This window comes from Mytilus californianus, unplaced genomic scaffold (assembly GCF_021869535.1).
Source record: "Mytilus californianus isolate M0D057914Y unplaced genomic scaffold, xbMytCali1.0.p SCAF_5, whole genome shotgun sequence".
Classification (NCBI taxonomy): Eukaryota; Metazoa; Mollusca; class Bivalvia; order Mytilida; family Mytilidae; genus Mytilus; species Mytilus californianus.
Window position 1 is genome coordinate 90,680,693 of NW_026262701.1, and position 17,904 is coordinate 90,698,596.

A 17,904-nucleotide genomic window follows, 5' to 3' on the forward strand; every position below is an offset into this window, starting at 1 on the left:
TCTTTGACAATAAAACCATCCTTGTCAATACCCTGTCTTATATACAACTCTGCCTCTTTAACTGCACTAGACACCTAATGAGGAAAAAGAAATGAAAATTCTATGATTGTTTGAATTCATATGTTATGTATGTATATATATTAACTTATGAAGTAAGATTGGTTTAATACATGCTGGCTAGATTTATAAAGCAAAGGCTGATCCAGGAATTCTTTCACAAGGGAGGCTCAACTGCCAAGTTAAAAGGCAAAAGATGGATGTCAATAATAGCCTCTCGAGAGATTCACTTAGTGTAAAAATAGATGCTAGTTTGTCCCTCACATTTGGATGTGCAGGAGCAATTTTCCTAAAGATTGGACTCTGATAAGAAGGAAAAAGTAGCATTATATCTGCACCTTTTAATTTTATTGAACCTATATGCTGAGAGTACCATGAGATGCACAAGCAGATCGTAGAGGTCACTAGCGTATTTGGTCTTATGAGGTCAATTCATGAAATTTATCCCTCTTAAGTTTATTGGAAATAATGGATATCATACTTGTTTTTATTTGGAAATTAATTATTTGTGACATTTGGAATACAATATTTACGATTTGATATAGTTTTTGGATTCATTAATATTCTAACGATGTAGCTTGTGATGGATAATTTTGTTACGTTGTCAGCAAACATTTGCAAATGGAACGGTAACGGAACTTTCTGGCAAGGCCAAGACAAGTTCTAAAAGTGACAATATTTTCAGCCCAAATTATGACCACAGGCAACTTATTTCGCCAGGTTATGATAACAAAAAACAGTGCTTTTCAAGCGAGTATTGAAAACATTATTGTAGGAGGTGGAGCCATGGGTAATACTCCTGTCAATCAAACACAGGAAGTAGCTATATCGGATTTCTACAATATGTTATTGCAGAATCAGTTATACATACAAACTTTGATGCAAAAACAGAATTTACAAACTGATACTATTCAGACAGCACCAAAGATTTATTCTAGACAATTGGCAACAATGGCCAGACCAAGAAAGGTCGTTCAAAATAAATCTAGAAAAGATAACTATCAATCACAAATGGACTGTTTGTTTGACACAAACAATAATATTTCTGCACCTTCTGAATTATATCCAGATGTTTCAAGTGACAAACAAAGTTAAGATTGCAATGATGAAGATTGTTCGGAGAACAATGATCATGATGAACATGAAGCAGATCTAAAAAAACTGAAAATGCAAATGTCTTAGAACCAATGAAAGATTTTATTATAAATTCTGATGAAAAGACAGGTCCAAAAATTAATCATGGTTTAGCCAATCATATGAACCAGGGACTGAGGACAAGAGTGAATGAAGATAAATTCAAAGAACTCACCAACAAGTATGATAAACCTGGAAGCCATTGTACATAGCTTATAGTGATGACGCTAATTTAGCTCTTGTAAACCGATAAATTTATTCACATAGCACCATTAATATGATCATTATATGCCTTGGTTGTATTTTAAAAGCTAAATGTATCTACTACCTATTGAGCATCATTTATTGTATTTTTCTGCATTCAGTCAATTTAAAACTATTGTCTGATCGGTTGTCATGTGGAATTTTCAAAAAGTTAAAAATGTTTTATAAAATCCTAATCAAATATTTCATGGAAAGTAAGACTAACAAGAGGCTCTCAAGAGCCTGAATCGCTCACCTGTATTTCAGAGGAGAAGATTTTTAAATGTAAGCAAACTTGATGAACAAATTGTGTAAAATTGTCTTTAAAGGGCAATAACTCCTTAAGGGGTCAATTGACAATTTTGGTCGTATTAACTTTTTTGTAGATCTTACTTTGCTGAACATTATTGCTGCTTACAGTTTATATATATCTATAATAATATTCAAAATAATAACAAATAAAATGCTCCGCTGGGGAGCAGCTTGATACGACCGCAGAGGTCGAACCCTGAACAGTTGGGGCAAGTATGGACACAACATTCAAGCTTGATGCAGCACTGAATTTGGATTGTAATTAAATATTTGACACAGCATAGGTTTCTGACACAGAATGAAAGTGGTCTAAGAACTTAAAAAAATTTAATTTACCTATTCAAACCATATCATTATTATTTGCTTTTATATATAAATCAGAAATAACCAATTTAAAATGGTAAATTTTAAAGAAAAAAAAAGGAAAAAAAAATCCCCCCCCCCAAATTTTTTGAACCCCTTTATGATTCATCACCCCCAAACTCAATCCCAGCCTTCCCTTTGTGGTATGGTACCTTGCAGCACAATTTCAGAGAGATCCATACACTTGAACACAAGTTTTCGTCTGAAAACTAGAAAAATGCTTATTTTTGGCCCCTAATTCCTAAACTTTTTGGGCAATTACCCCGAAACTCAATTCCAGCTTTCCCTGTGTGATATGGAACCTTGTAGTACAATTTCATAAAGATCCATACACTTACACACAAGTTATTGTCATGAAACTAGAAAAATGCTTGTTTTTTGCCCCTTTTTGGCCCCTAATTTCTAAAATTTGGAGGCAATTACCCCCAAAATCAATCCCAGCATTCCCTTTGTGATATGGAACCTTGTGATACAATTTCAGAGAGATCCATAGACTTACACACAAGTTATTGTCATGAAACTAAAATAATGCTTGTTTTTTGCCCCTTTTTGGCCCCTAATTCCTAAAATTTGGAGGCAATTACCCCCAAAATAAATCCCAGCATTCCCTTTGTGATATGGAACCTTGTGGTACAATGTCAGAGAGATCCATACACTTACACACAAGTTATGTCTGGAAGTTACAAAAATGCTTATTTTTGGCCCCTTTTTGGCCCCTAATTCCTTTACTGTTGGTACCATAACCCCCAAAATCAATCCCAACCTTCCTTTTGTGGTATTGAACCTTATGGTAAAATTTCATTGAGATCCATTCACTTAAACTAAAGTTAGAGTGCGAAAACTAATGTGTCTTCGGACGACGACGACGCCAACGTCATACCAATATACTACCACAAAAATTTTTTTGCGGTTGTATAAAAACTGCATAATTTTGTTAAAACCACCAATTCGGTGGCAGCAACCCAACAATGGGTTGTTCGATTCGTCTGATAATTTCAGGGCCGACAGATCTTGACCAATTAAACAATTTTCCCCATGTTACATTTGCTCTAAAAGATTTAGTTTTTGAGATATAAGCTAAAAACTGCATTTGACCCTTATATTCTATTTTTAGCAATGGCGGCCATGTTTGTCGATGGATACAAACTTCGGATACAATTTATAAACAAGATACCCTAAGGAACATTTAGTTAAAGTTTGAAGGTAATTGGCCCAGTAGTTTCAGAGGAGAAGATTTTTTAAATGTTAGCAAACTTGATGAACAAATTATGTAAAATTGTCTTTAAAGGGCAATAACTCCTTAAGGGGTCAATTGACAATTATGGTCATATTAACTTTTTTGTAGATCTTACTTTGCTGAACATTATTGCTGCTTACAGTTTATATATATCTATAATAATATTCAAAATAATAACAAACAACTGCAAAATTTTGTTAAAACTACCAATTCGGTACAGCAACCCAACAATGGGTTGTTCGATTCGTCTGAAAATTTCAGGGCCGATAGATCTTGACCAATTAGACAATTTTACCCCTGTCACATTTGCTCTAAAAGAATTAGTTTTTGAGATATAAGCCAAAAACTGCATTTGACCCTTATGTTTTATTTTTAGCCATAGCGGCCATGTTTGTCGATGGATACAAACTTCAGATAAAATTTATAAATAAGATACCCTAAGAAACATTTACTTAAAGTTTGAAGGTAATTGGCCCAGTAGTTTCAGAGGAGAAGATTTTTAAATGTTAGCAAACTTGATGAACAAATTGTGTAAAATTGTCTTTAAAGGGCAATAACTCCTTAAGGGGTCAATTGACAATTATGGTCATATTAACTTTTTGGTAGATCTTACTTACCAGAACATTATTGCAACTTACAGTTTATATATATCTATAATGATATTCAAAATAATAACAAAAAACTGCAAAATTTTGTTAAAACTACCAATTCGGTACAGCAACCCAACAATGGGTTGTTCGATTCGTCTGAAAATTTCAGGGCCGATAGACCTTGACCAATTAAACAATTTTACCCCTGTCACATTTGCTCTAAAAGATTAAGTTTTTGAGATATAAGCCAAAAACTGCATTTGACCCTTATGTTTTATTTTTAGCCATGGCGGCCATGTTTGTTGATGGATACAAACTTCGGATACAATTTATAAACAAGATACCCTAAGAAACATTTAGTTAAAGTTTGAAGGTAATTGGCCCAGTAGTTTCAGAGGAGAAGATTTTTAAATGTTAGCAAACTTGATGAACAAATTGTGTAAAATTGTCTTTAAAGGGCAATAACTCCTTAAGGGGTCAATTGACAATTATGGTCATATTAACTTTTTTGTAGATCTTACTTTGCTGAACATTATTGCTGCTTACAGTTTATATATATCTATAATAATATTCAAAATAATAAAAAAAAAACTGCAAAATTTTGTTAAAACTACCAATTCTGTGGCAGCAACCCAACAATGGGTTGTTCGATTCGTCTGAAAATTTCAGAGCTGATAGATTTTGACCAATTCAATAATTTTACCCTATGTCAGATTTGCTCTAAAAGCTTTAGTTTTTGAGATATAAGCCAAAAACTGCATTTGACCCCTATGTTCTATTTTTCGCCATGGCGGCCATGTTTGTAAATGGATCAAAACTTCGGATACAATTTATTAACTAAATACCCTAAGCAACATTTATTTGAATTTTGAAGGTATTTGGCCCAGTAGTTTCAGAGGAGAAGATTTTTTAAATAGTTTACGACGACGACAGACGACGATAGACGACGACGACGACAGACAACGACGACAGACAACGGACGACGACGGACGCCAAGTGATGGCATAAGCTCACATGGGGCCCTTAGGGCCCCGGTGAGCTAAAAATTGGCAGAGGATGAAGACTAATAACCTAGATAACACACACAAACAAGAATGTGTCCATAGTATACAGGTTACACAGATGCCCCACTAGCAGTATCATTTTTTATCTTCAGTGGACCGTGAAATTGAAGTCAAAGCTCTAATCTGGCATTAAAATTAGATAGATCATATCATGTGTACCAAGTTTCAAGTTGATTGGACTTCAACTTCATTAACAAATACCTTGACTAAAAACTTTAACCTAAAGCGGGACAGACGAACGGACGGATGGACAGACGGACGGACAAATGAATGGATGCACAGACAGAAAAAACATATACCCCAAGGTGGTGCATAAAAATGAAATTATTTTGAAATTATGCATTTTTAAGATCCACTTTTTAATATGTTTTCAAGTACTTTTAGTAAAAATTTGTTAATTGAACACACCTACACTGTTGTTATGACTCATTTATTAATACTTACATTTTTCTGGCCTTTGATTTGGGCACGTTCACTTTTCCTTGTCCTGTATAAAAAATATTTCATTTTAATACATTTTATATGTTTGAGCAATTTCAAAATTATTTTAGAAATTTCTGAATTATATTGATTTAATTTAAAGAATATACATATCTGTGTATATATATAGGATAAGATGAGAGATCACCAAATGCGGCCAAAAAATATGAAGTACTGTTTTATGTACCTGTACATCGCATGTATAATTAAAGAACCTTTGTGAGCACGCTCACATACCCCAAAGCCCCCACATTGTCACTGGACAAACAAAATCTCAACAGATTCCTAAGTTCAAAGACTCATAACTCTACAAAACAAACTGAAAAGTAAACTGATAAAAATTTTCTTGTGAATATGCACATTTACATATTATGTTCTCATTAACTACAAAGTTTCATGAAATTGTCTTGTGTGGTTTCAGAGGAGTTGCGATTACAAACTGTGGCAGTAGTATATTTAGACCAAAATTAAGTTCAAAGGGGCATAACTTCTAGAAAAAAATTGAATCATAATTTCCTGTGGATATGCACATCTACATAGTATGTCCTTATTATCTACAAATTTTCATGAAATTCTGTTGTGTGGTTTCAGAGGAGTTGTGATGACAAAGTATATTTTGGCCAAAATTTTAAGTTAAAGGGGCATAACTTCTAGAAAAAAATTGAATCGTAATTTCCTGTTGATATGAATATCTGCATAGTATCATGTCCTTATTATCTTCAGTTTCATGAAATTCTGTTGTGCGGTTTCAGAGAAGTTGCGATGACAAGAACAGGACTGGCCAAATTCTAAGTTAAAGGGGCATAACTCCTAGAAAAATAAATGGGGAATATGTCCATGTGACACAGATGATGCCCCCGCTTGCATATCATATAAAGTTATAAAGGGACATAAATGAAGAACAGTAAAAGTGACACTACCCAAATTTGTACTTGATCTGAGTTTTGTGGTAATAAGTATTGTGTATAAGTTTCACAACATTTGGTTGAGGCAAACTGAACTTAGAGAAGGGAAACAAAAAATTCAGCAATTTTGCCCTTTGTAAAGGGGCATTACTCTAGAACAGAAAAAAAGATGCTACCAAAATTCAAACTTGATCTGTATTTTGTGGTAATAAGCCTTGCACATTAGTTTCATAATATTTGGTTGAGGCAAACTAAAGTTAGAGAACGGTAAAGAAAAAATTCAGCAATTTTTCCATTTGTAAAGGAGCATAACTCTGGAACAGTTAAAGTGACGCCACCAAAATTCAAACTTGATATGTGTTTTGTGGTAATAAGCATTGTGTATAAGTTTCATAACATTTGGTTGAGGAAAACTGAAGTAAGAGAACGGAAACCAATTTTTGGACGTACGTACGTACGGATGGACGGACGGATGGACAGCTGAAAAACATTATACCTTCCGCAACTTCGTTGCATGGGGTATAATTAAACATTAAGGGCTGTTCCAGAATGAAACAAATGGGCAGGAAGGAGAAAAGGTGTATAGATAGGGCTTGATATTACCGTTTGTCAGATTGACCTAGACAATTAAATGAAGGTATTGGACAAATAGAATTAACATATAATTTTTTATTGACAAGCGGAAAACTATTAATTAGATCTGATTTCCTCTAATGACCTATAAAAAGAGTTGCACAACATAATTATTTATTTAAGTACATTGGTTTGCAATCATTCAATGATTAATTGGCCTCTTTGACAACTATATTGCTGTTAAAGGTGTGAAATGGAAAACAAATTTCAATTTTCTTCAGATTTCTGGTTTGATGGCATGAGCTATTAGGCCACACCAAGCAAATTCTTGTTCTACCGTTTTTTTTTCGACTCCAAAAATTGGGGCGAGCGGGTTGGAAAATTTTAATAAAAAAACTTTAATTTGCAAATTTTTGAAAGAAAAACCACTTTCTAGTTCAAAAGCCTGAAAAGGGCACATATTTATATCATTTGAAGAACCTTTTCCCAAAGAACTATACATATATCTGGTATTATATGGTCAAAACATGTCCAAGAATTTTGTAATAGGTGTCAGACCACCAATTACTCCCTCCAATTTAGAACGTATGTGAAAGTAGGCCTACTCGGACAAAAAATAGTGCATTTGATGTCATTGTTTACTTAAACTAACCAACAAATTGGCAGAAATGAAACTTTTGGTGAAAGAGAAATATATTAAGACCATTTTGAGCCAAAATTTACTTGTCTATGAGTTTGCATTCAACAGTGAGGATTAATGCACTCCATAGTATACTAATTTAAGATTTCCAGAAATTAAACTTAAGGTAAAAAATTTAGAAAGCTGTGAAAATTACAAATTTTGGTTGAACAGATAGGGACTTTTAATTGGTGGTCTGACACCTTTAATAGTGCTGCATGGACTTTAATTATATATATCTTCTTTATTATTAAAAATAAGTGGACCCCTCTTTTAGAAAAGTTGTTCCAAATATGATAAATTTTCCCCCCTTTTAGGTTAAAAAATATACGTTTTTTCTGTTTTCTTTTCTACAACAGTAAAATGAGGGACAGTCTTTCATTTAAGGGATTATTCATTTGGAGGATTGTTCCCAACCTGATAATGTATTTAGAGTTAATACAATTACAGGTCATAGTACGGCCTTCAACACAGAGATTTGGCCCAGACCAAACAGCAAGCTATAAAGGACCCCAAAATTACTAGTGTAAAACAATTCAAACAGGAAAACCAACAATCTAATCTATATACAAACGGAGAAATAACTATGGACCACACCAACAAACCACAACTACTGAACAACAGGCTCCTGACTCAGGATAGGTGCATAGACATTCGGTCCAAGTACACAGTTATTTCATAGTGCATTTCTTTAAGACAATAAATGAAAATAAAAAAAATCCCACCTGCGCTTTCTCAATAATATTTTTACAGTGTGTTGTACTACTTTTGGGACAAATTATATCAAAATTATAGAAAACTTCATCGCCTCTAACTCAAAATATGGACAATTTCATGTTAAGGGGGTCTTCAAATCTTTTGACAGTTTCCGAAGTGCTAATTTTTAACATTTTTCAGCTGGACCAAATCACTACTTTACTTTAAAATTCATGAAAACAAGGAATTATTTGAATCTGGAATAATTTTGAATTCTGGAAAATTGATTAGAAATGTATGATGAAAACTAATCCAACTAAATAGGGTTAGCCATGCATGCATGGCTAAGGTTAATTTTACTTTCACTATCATTACAGTATGAACTAACTAACCCACCTTAGCCATGCGCGCATGGCTAACCCTATTTAGTTGGGTTAGTTTTCATCATATATTTCTCATCAATTTTCCAGAATTCAAAATTGTTCCAGATTCAAATAATTCCTTGTTTTACCCAAATTTTTTTACAGTGTCATTTCACCCCTCTACTTACTATTTGAGTCATGAAACATGGAGAAATAAATTTGGAAGGGGTATAAAAAAAAATCGACAAGTAACACACTGTCCACACTAGGGACTATATTCGTGGACAACGAAAATCAAAGGACGATAACTGTGTACCCGGACCTAATAGGGTAGAAAAAGTTGACCAATCTTAATGAAACTTGGTATGACCAAAGCTTCTTAAATTATAAGACTGCTTACAAAGTTTCATGGCAATAGGATTTATATTATAGACAATATGACTAATTCTATATTCAACTTTGTGTGTTAAATTTAGACGTTAAAATTGAAAATTTTCAACTATCAACATTTAGGGCTTAAAAAATTAAAATATTGCAAAAAAATACTTTTGAAATGCCTTAATATATAATATATTATGTATTAAAAGCAATAGAGTACTCATTTGATTTATCAGACTTATCATAATTATTAAAAAGTCAAATTTATATGAGCCTGTGGCTAAAAATGGAGGTTTTCCAATGAAGGGGGGCCTTACATGAAGATGTAATATTTTCCAGCAATTTTAAATTTGTAAAGCTTTTTGGTTATAAATAATCCTTACGTATGTATTTAATGTACTTTAAATGGAAAGAAAACTTACAAATAACATATCACATTAGTTTAAAAGGGTCTTAGGCCAAGTAAGACTGAAAATAATTTGGGGTCAATTTAGGCCGTATCACATATTTACATTTAAAAATGCATATTGAAGCTATAGGAAATAAAATTTTGTGTCATTTCTTTCATTTCTTTACTCAAGTGACATGATACAATAAATATGAGCACAAAAAGACTCTTGCATTCAACTTTTTTGCAGACAGTATGGTCTGATACAAAGATTTTTCACTTTTTAGTGAAAAACATGCATGCAATTTTAGTCTCAACAGGCTTATATTTGAACCACTTGCTATCCTACAGAAGAAAAGAAAGATGTTATGTGACATAAAACAGGTACAAAAGACATTGTTAAGTGCTTTTTATACAAATTAAGTGAGGTCTTTATAATGGACTTCAACTTTTATGTTCCAAGCTCCTCACATTTAACTTGATCCAAACAGGGCGTTAGACGAGGATCATATATATATACAACACATTTTGCACATATTGTCTGAGATAATCTTCTTTTCTGTAGATTCAGAGTTCACAAATGAGTAATACAACTGGATTGAAGCATAGAAACACAAATATTGACACATAAAAACCTGTCAGATAGAAAGTCAGAATGCCACTTATGCATCAAAATTGAAAAAGCTATGAAATGCTTATTTTGACCATAAAATACCAAAATTGGTAATTTTTGCATAAATTCTATCATATAAAAGTTTAAATCCTTTAGTTTTATGCTATTTGATAAATTGACACCATCAAATCATTCAGGGAAGTTGCCAAAGTACAGATTCTATATTTCCTGATTTCACCTCTTAGGTCAGAGTACACAGTTATTTCGTAGTGCATTTCTTTTAGACAATAAATGAAAATTTAAAAAATCCCACCTGCGCTTTCTCAATAATATTTTTACAGTGTGTTGTACTACTTTTGTGACAAATTATATCAAAATTATAGAAAACTTCATCGGCTCTAACTCAAAATATGGACAATTTCATGTTAAGGGGGTCTTCAAATCTTTTGACAGCTTCCGAAGTGCTAATTTTTAACATTTTTCAGCTGGACCAAATCACTACTGTACTTTAAAATTCATGACCCACATTTTTTTACAGTGTCATTTCACCCCCATACTTACTATTTGAGTCATGAAACATGGAGAAATAAATTTGGAAGGGGTATAAAAAAAATCGACAAGTAACACACTGTCCACACTAGGGACTATATTCGTGGACAACTCAAAGGACGATAACTGTGTACCCGGACCATTCAGTGGGTTTGGATAGTTTTGTTCCGCCGGCAAACAATGTTGCAGTTGAAGGCAACACTTCTTTCAGAAGTTCTGCATACTTTATTCTAAAAACGAAAATCAGCATGATTTTGCAGGGGAATGTAAGTAAAGGGGAAGGAAACCAATATTAATATCTTTTTACAACAACAAAAAACGGCAGGGGAAATAGACACGATTACTTTTCCGCATGCGGGAAGCGGGAATATTAAAAAAAAAAAAAAATCTGTTTAGAAAAAATTATGTGCGGGCGGGTTCGTTGAACAAGGAATTAAATTGGTGTGGCCTTACTATGTGATTATGTGCCTGGTTAAATTGTATCACCATTTTGTGTTTCTCTAGGAATTTACCATTATTGCAAGCATGCATGATAATTAGTGAAATCAATTTCTGGTTAAAAACAATATTGACAACATATTGACAAGCATATTTTTAAATACTATTTAACAGCTAAAGGATGATCTTGATAATGCTAGGACTCAGCAGGACCAGGACGCGTCCCATGGATGCACAGGTTAATGATATGATGCATCTAAAAAAAATTGTGCGTCCAGGATTCATTTAAGCACCTCAATAAGTAAAATGCTTCATCATTATTTTATCTAAGCGTATTAAGGGGAGGTAACTCAGAAATTCTACAATTTTTAAAGGAATCTACAAGCAATTTTCTATTTAATGTTATTGTCGAAAAAAACGTACGATGTCCCACTTTTTCTTTTGATATTCAAAAAGCACTTTATAAGAGCTATAACCTCGTATATTATTTAAAATTTTTAGCAAAGTATGATTATTTTTTTTTCATTTTTCATTTATACTTCCATACCGCCTTTAACATAGCTTGTAATATATTTTTTGTAATTGTTTGAACTCCCAAATTTCTGTTTGAAGACAAATATTTCAATTTTAATTTTCATTATAGATATCTACAGAAGAAACGAGAAAGACATTGTGTACATGTTATTATTTTGTACAAGTTATTACTTCTGCAAAAACTTTGAACGAGCAATTACTTGTAGGATGCCATCATACAAGTTATTACTTCTACAAATATAATTGTACAGGTAATTACTAATTACCTGTACAATTTTTGTTAAGAAAAAGATAATAAGTTGTACATGTTGTACAACCACTATTTTTGAGGTATATTTAAGTAAAAATGTTCATTAGGCTTAAATCTATCTGCCCTGAAATTTTCAGACGAATGAGACATCTTGTTGTTGGGTTGTAAAGGACAGAAAAATACACGCGTACAATTGCATGTACAACAGGGATAGCAAATAGTCCCTTGAGGGCAAGGGTCCTGATAAAGTGAGTATAAAATAACAAGATATTTAAGCCAGATATGTACATAGAAAATAACAATACAAACACAAGTAAAACATAAGAGTTTGATATGTTCTGTATAGTTTTTTATAGGCCCTTCACCATCTTTGTGAACGTTTCAAACAAAATTCATGACTCACATGTAGTTTCTACTTCCTCTGGAAATTTCAGGGCTGTAGATCTATTATAAAGATCCAGAGCCCTTTATTTTTCCTAAAATAGATTGTATGCAGTACTAGTGATCCCCTGATTATGCAAAATTTATGGCAATGACCAATTGATGGATATATCTTAGAAATGTTCTTTGGTGGACTACATGTGATTTCTAAAAAAAAAAAGCAGTCAATGGTACGTTGTACAGCATCTTAACCGAGATCACCCAATCAGCTTAAATCATTATAATCATCTTAAATTCGTAAATCTTAAAGTCACCGACCATTTATCTTTTTTGAGGGAGGGGGGGGGATGTTTTTTTCTTAATTGTTTGATTTGAAAAAAAAAAAAAATATTCATAAATAAAGCCCCAAAAAAGTATTTAATATGAATGCTGTGTACCTGTTGAATGAATACTGTTTCTTAACAAATATTACTTAAACTATTTAAAACCTTTTTTTGCTTTGCATTTAAAAGAAAAAAATAGACTCTAGAAAAAAACTATGCATCCCCCCTCCTTATAAAAGACGAATGGTTGATGCCTTGGTATTCTCGTTTTCTGCTGCAGAAAACGGTAATATAAGATATTCTATGTGCTGGTTATTTCAAGCTATAGGGGCATCTCGGACCACAACAAACTTGGACCGTTGCAAACTGTGACTACTTCTTTATTGAATTTGATTGGCTGTTTGTTCTTGTGTAATATAATAGTAAGGATATGTGATTTGCTTGCTAATAAAATGAATAAGACAACTACCACCAAAGTTCAAATGAAGTGGATGTAAGCAATTATAGGCAACCGTACGGCCTTCAACAATGAGAAAACTCCATACCGTATAATGCTATAAATGGTCCCGACATGAAAAATATGGAACAATTCAATTGAGAAAACTAACAGCTTAATTTATAACAAAACAATTGACGTGGCAGGGTATTTATAATACATCCCTCATTACAACAAAAACACAAAGTACAGATCTGAGAGTACTCGCAGTTACTGATACTAGATCAAAGCCAATAACAACTAATAAAAAAATCATGTGTCTAAGACATTGTGGGTCTTTCTTGTCCCGCGTTAGTCTTTGTCAAATGATTTCCCTTCTCCTGGACTAACGCTTGGTTTGTCTGCCATTCATTGGTTAAGTCAAGAAAATTGTTGAGGCAATCTGACTGTGCATAACACTAATGTATAGATTTTTTTGTAATTTTGGAGTAAACTGGGGAAATGGGGAATATGTCAAAGAGACAACAACCTTACCAAAGAGCAGATAACAATTGAAGGCCACCAATGGGTCTTCAACGCAGCGAGAAAATCCTGCACACGGAGGTGGGCCTCAGCTGGCCCCTAAATAAAAATGAGTACTAGTTCAGTTAAAATAGACCTCATACTAAACTCCAAAACATAAAAATGAACTAAAATTTTAAAACATACAAGACTAACAAAGGCCAGAGGCTCCTGACTTGGGACAGGCGCAAAAATGCGGCGGGGCTAAACATGTTTTGTGAGATCTCAACCCTCCCCCTATACCTCAAGCCAATGTAGAATAAAGAAACACACAGCAATATGCACAGTAAAACTCAGTTTAAAAGAAGTCCGAGTCAGATGTCAGAATAGAAAACAAAAGAAACTAAGCAAAATGACAATGATACATAAATTAACAATGGACTACTAGCAGTTACTGACATGCCAGCTCCAGACCTCAATTAAACTGATTGAAAGATGTTTCTGAAAAAAGCGTGTGATGCTGAAGGTCAATTGCAAAATGTGAATATTGAAGAAAACAGATACTACTATTATTGACAATATCTTGTAAAATGTACACTGATGTTAATGCATCACAATAAGGGGCCCCAGTAGAATCCCTTAGGTTGCGTTAAAAAAATGCATCCATCAGTTTGTCTCACTTTTAAGCATATTTAAGATTTTTTCTCGCCGCGATATAGTCTTTTTGTGCTGATGGGGCGTAAAGCAATCACCAATCAACCAATCAATCATTTTTTTTTTAAAAGTCATAGGTTGTTTTACATGAGACACAGAAACGCCCACCTAATCCCTAAGGAAACAAGTCGGATTTGGGCAAATTGGAGCCACACAATATCCAATATATAGAATAGATTCTGTATTTTATAATGCAAATCATATTCTGACCCCGCTAGTAATTTGTTGAAAATAGTTTGATGAGAATCCGTATAAAAAATTCCCTGTATAACATAATTTGAATTATGTATATATATACTTAATTTAAATTCTGTATAGTCAGACTGAGTCTGCATTTGCGTATGAAAAAAATTGTTACGTCATAATTCAGTATATACGGAATTCGATCCATACAGAAATAGTTCTGTATATCCGTTTTTTTAATTCTGTAAATACATAAACGATTTCTGTATATACGAAAAGGCGCGAAAATACATAATTGAATAATATACCTCTATACACAAATTTTAATTACATATATACAGATTTTGAATTAAGTATATAAAAAGTATTCAAACTATACCTATCCTATAGTACATATATACGGAATTATTTCTGTACATATGTAATTACATATACGTTATAATACAGACAGACATTTTTTGTTTTACCCTGATGCCGCACAATAATTATTTCTTAGTGTCGGACTAATGGGTTGTCGGATTATTGGGCTGTCGAAGCAATGGGTTGTCGGATTATTGGGTTGTCGGACTTGGGTTGTTGGACTAATGGGCTGTCAGAAGAATGGGCCGTCGGACTAATGAGCTGTCGGGCTAATGGACTGTCGGAATAATGGCGTGTAACAGTAACATAATAGCATAGGCATTGTGATCTAATGTACGGGAAATAATATGAAAACAACACGAAATAATTCCATGTCTGTTCTGAACGTACCTTGAGTCGTCAACCCGCTCAAAATGCACTATAGTTTCACAAACATCTTAGTATTCTATATTATTCGCGTTCTTACCATTCGATCTGCTTTCATTTTGTACAAAATAACATGTCTTAAGGATCCACTATTTTTAACTTTTCCGTCTGCATAAACTTTCAGAAGCTTAGATGGGTATAATATGAAGACTCGGTGACGGGGAATCTTAATTTTTATCCGTGTCTGTTCTGTATACAGATGAGACAGACTGTATCTCGATTTCGGGCCCTTACAAATGTTCGACTTTGAGCGTTCGTAACGAAGATCAATCCTAAAAAAAATCGTTTCGTGTACATGAAATTTATACTGTGTTATTCTAATTTTTTTAATTTTTATCTTGAACAAATCTACTGTCTGTGAACGTATCACTATGTTTTCCAGCAGAAGGATACACATATTTTAACCAAGGAATTGTATATCTAAAATATACAATTCCTTGTTTTAACACAGTGACAAACAAAAAATTATTTTTTTGTTAGATATATATTTTTTGAATATGTCTTAAATAAAGCAGGAATTCGTTTGATTGGTTTTCATGATTGAAGGGATTGAAGCTTTTAAATTTAAGATATTTGAAAAAAAAACTGACTGTGCAATATCACTTTTCTATCTGTTGTTTTTTTTTTTCTATCTTTGCCGGCGACATAGTTTAACATAATTCATTACGAAAAAACTAGCCAAATTAATTAAATATGCAAAATAAAAACAGTATAATGCATACATCCTGATCGACAAAAAGTAACACGTTTATGCTTTGTGCCAGCAGAGATTACATTTCAGTCACCAATTTAATTTCGATTAAAGTTATGTCTTGGGCTGCTGTCTCGTTGCCTTTAAATGAAATATGTTTTGTTTATTAGGAATCGAATACCAGTTATTGCTGCTCTCAACTGAAATATCCTTTATCCAAAACATATTATCTACTCAACACACATCACCAATAAATATCCCGTTGGTGTGGAAACTATTTGAAGTTATAAAGTTGTTTCCATTATATCATCTCATTACAAATCAGAAAGATATAAAAGCAAGAGGCTCTCGAGAGCTTGAATCGCTCACCTGTACTTTTTGATTAAATCTTTCATCAATGATTATTTTTTGCTTTTCAATATATATTAATGGGTGGCTTAATTAAAAATGCCAAAAAGTTTGGTTTAACTTGGTTCAGTAGTTTCAGAGGAGAAAATTTTTCAAAGTTGGAAATCTATAGATAAACAAAGTGTGAAAAATTGTCTTTAATGGGCAATAACTCCTTAAGGGATCAGTTGACAATTTTGGTCATATAAAATTATTTGTATATCTTACTCTGCTGCACATTTTTTCGGTTGACAGTTTATAATGATATTCAAGATAATAACCAAAAACTGCAAAATTTGCTTAAAATTACCAATTTAGTGGCAGCAACCCAATTGTTGTTAGATTCATCTGAAAATTTCAGGGCTAATAGAACTTGACTATCCCTTAAAATAGATAAGCTCTAAATGCTTTAATTTTTTAGATATAAGCGAAAAAACTCAGTGCATTTTCCCCATATGTTCTATGTTTTAGCCATGGCGGCCATGTTTTTGACGAAACAGAAAATAAAACACAAACTTTATTCTTGATACCCTACGGATATTCCGCTTAAGTGTGGTTTGAATTCGCCTTTTCAGAATCTTAAGGACCATTGTTCGTACACCAAAATGAAAATAACGTACGTCATTGTTTGAATTTCCATAGTTTAGAACATCTTAAACCAATCACAACGTTTTGATGTACGCTTGTGAAAATATTACCCAGAATGCATGAGATTCTGAAACGGCGAATTGGCACAGTAGTTTCAGAGAAAGTTGTTTGGAATATGTTACACCGGACGGACGACGACGGACGCCAAATGTTGGCAAAAGCACACCTTTTCAAAGGAAAGGTGATTTAAAAAACGAAATAAAATAACAGCATAGTATCTCTTCTGATTAATGTACCACTTTAATTTTCGTCTTTAGCGCAATATTGGATTTGATACTTTGGCTAGAAAGTAAATATTCAATATTTATATCATTTATGATTAAGAAACTGTTTCCATCCTCAGTACTGTAAAGCGACCCGACTGTATATCTTATTTTTATTACCACATTTCAACATCTATTTCATTGCACTCTTATCACCGATGATTTATCTTGACAGCTTAATGTTTTCTTTCTCACCATGCTCACAAATACAAATTATGAATACATGTAATGCCATACTAATTATTTTAAACAAATGGTTAATAAAATTGAATTCTAGTTCATTTCGATAATCACATAAGAACCTTTTGTTGTATTGTCGCTAATGAAACTGGCCGGAATATATTACAGGAAACTGTACACAAATAAGTCACACATTATACTTGCATGCCTTATATTTTGATTAGTAATTGTGTACTTAAAATGCTTAACGCATACATGAAACCTTTTTCATTTTCATACTACGTACTACTGAAATTACATGAAATCTTCCCGAAAATACTAAACTTTTTGTATATATTCTGTATGCAAACTTCGAAAGTTGCTTGGTTATCATAAAATCCACATATCACATTAAATCATATCAAATACTCACATTTTTTAATGATAACGCTTCCGTTTAACAAATAAACTATATAAATGATAGCTAATTCCTTGTTTTGTGTAGCAAAATATCGATATAATCGACGAATGCAATAAATATATATTCAAATTACCAAATTTTACAAAATGGCAGAACATACAAATAT

General features: G+C 32.9%; 1 long non-coding RNA gene across 1 annotated transcript; it reads right to left on the reverse strand.

The window, feature by feature from the left end:
- On the reverse strand, positions 1–15,282 carry LOC127703247 (uncharacterized). The gene is made up of 3 exons (XR_007982875.1): positions 15,210–15,282; positions 5,445–5,487; positions 1–74 (listed from the first exon to the last, which is right to left on the reverse strand). It is a non-coding gene; the product is annotated as an uncharacterized LOC127703247 (long non-coding RNA).
- Positions 15,283–17,904: the final 2,622 nt, after the last annotated feature.